Here is a 2524-nt window from a genome sequence, read left to right on the forward strand (position 1 = left end):
TACACATTCACACATGCAGAACAGGGGCCTCAGCAGTGCAGTACACTTTCACACATACAGAACAGGGGCAGCAGCAGTGCAGTACACATTTACACAAGCAAAACAGAGGCAGCAGCAGTGCAGTACACATTTACACAGGCAGAACAGGGGCAGCAGCAGCGCAATACACATTTACACAAGCAAAACAGAGGCAGCAGCAGTGCAGTACACATTCGCACATGCAGAACAGGGGCAGCAGCAGTGCAGTACACATTCACACATGCAGAACAGGGGCAGCAGCAGTGCAGTACACATTCACACATGCAGAACAGGGGCAGCAGCAGTGCAGTACACATTTACACAAGCAAATCAGAGGCAGCAGCAGTGCAGTACACATTTACACAGGCAGAACAGGGGCAGCAGCAGCGCAATACACATTTACACAAGCAAAACAGAGGCAGCAGCAGTGCAGTACACATTCACACATGCAGAACAAGGGCAGCAGCAGCGCAATACACATTTACACAAGCAAAACAGAGGCAGCAGCAGTGCAGTATACATTCACACATGCAGAACAGGGGTAGCAGCAGTGCAATACACATTCACACATGTAGAACAGGAGCCGTAGCAGTGCAGTACACATTCACACATGCAGAACAGGGGCAACAGCAGTGCAGTACACATTTACACAAGCAAAACAGAGGCAGCAGCAGTGCAGTACACATTTACACAGGCAGAACAGGGGCAGCAGCAGCGCAATACACATTTACACAAGCAAAACAGAGGCAGCAGCAGTGCAGTACACATTCACACATGCAGAACAGGGGCAGCAGCAGTGCAGTACACATTCACACATGCATAACAGGGGCAGCAGCAGTGCAGTACACATTCACACATGCAGAACAGGGGCAGCAGCAGTGCAGTACACATTTACACAAGCAAAACAGAGGCAGCAGCAGTGCAGTACACATTTACACAGGCAAAACAGGGGCAGCAGCAGCGCAATACACATTTACACAAGCAAAACAAAGGCAGCAGCCAGTGCAGTACACATTCACACATGCAGAACAGGGGTAGCCGCAGCGCAATACACATTTACACAAGCAAAACAGAGGCAGCAGCAGTGCAGTACACATTCACACATGCCGAACAGGGGCAGCAGCGCAATACACATTCACTCATGCAGAACAGGGGCAGCAGCAGCGCAATACACATTTACACACGCAAAACAGAGGCAGCAGCAGTGCAGTACACATTCACACATGCAGAACAGGGGCAGCAGCAGTGCAGTACACATTCACACATGCAGAACAGGGGCAGCAGCAGTGCAGTACACATTCACACATGCAGAACAGGGGCAGCAGCAGTGCAGTACACATTTACACAAGCAAAACAGAGGCAGCAGCAGTGCAGTACACATTTACACAGGCAGAACAGGGGCAGCAGCAGCGCAATACACATTTACACAAGCAAAACAGAGGCAGCAGCAGTGCAGTACACATTCACACATGCAGAACAGGGGCAGCAGCAGCGCAATACACATTTACACAAGCAAAACAGAGGCAGCAGCAGTGCAGTATACATTCACACATGCAGAACAGGGGCAGCAGCAGCGCAATACACATTCACACATGTAGAACAGGAGCCGTAGCAGTGCAGTACACATTCACACATGCAGAACAGGGGCAGCAGCAGTGCAGTACACATTTACACAAGCAAAACAGAGGCAGCAGCAGTGCAGTACACATTTACACAGGCAGAACAGGGGCAGCAGCAGCGCAATACACATTTACACAAGCAAAACAGAGGCAGCAGCAGTGCAGTACACATTCACACATGCAGAACAGGGGCAGCAGCAGTGCAGTACACATTCACACATGCAGAACAGGGGCAGCAGCAGTGCAGTACACATTCACACATGCAGAACAGGGGCAGCAGCAGTGCAGTACACATTTACACATGCAGAACAGGGGCAGCAGCAGTGCAGTACACATTCACACATGCCGAACAGGGGCAGCAGCAGCGCAATACACATTCACTAATGCAGAACAGGGGCCACAGCAGTGCAGTACACATTCACACATGCAGAACAGGGGCAGCAGCAGTGCAGTACACATTCACACATGCAGAACAGGGGCAGCAGCAGTGCAGTACACATTCACACATGCAGAACAGGGGCAGCAGCAGTGCAGTACACATTTACACACGCAGAACAGGGGCAGCAGCAGTACACATTCACACATGCAGAACAGGGGCAGCAGCAGTGCAGTACACATTCACACATGCAGAACAGGGGCAGCAGCAGTGCAGTACACATTCACACATGCAGAACAGGGGCAGCAGCAGTGCAGTACACATTCACACATACAGAACAGGGGCAGCAGCAGTGCAGTACACATTTACACACGCAGAACAGGGGCAGCAGCAGTACACATTCACACATGCAGAACAGGGGCAGCAGCAGTGCAGTACACATTCACACATGCAGAAAAGGGGCAGCAGCAGTGCAGTACACATTCACACATGCAGAATAGGGACAGCAGCA

Source organism: Lissotriton vulgaris, chromosome 2_1 (genome assembly GCF_964263255.1).
Source record: "Lissotriton vulgaris chromosome 2_1, aLisVul1.2, whole genome shotgun sequence".
Classification (NCBI taxonomy): Eukaryota; Metazoa; Chordata; class Amphibia; order Caudata; family Salamandridae; genus Lissotriton; species Lissotriton vulgaris.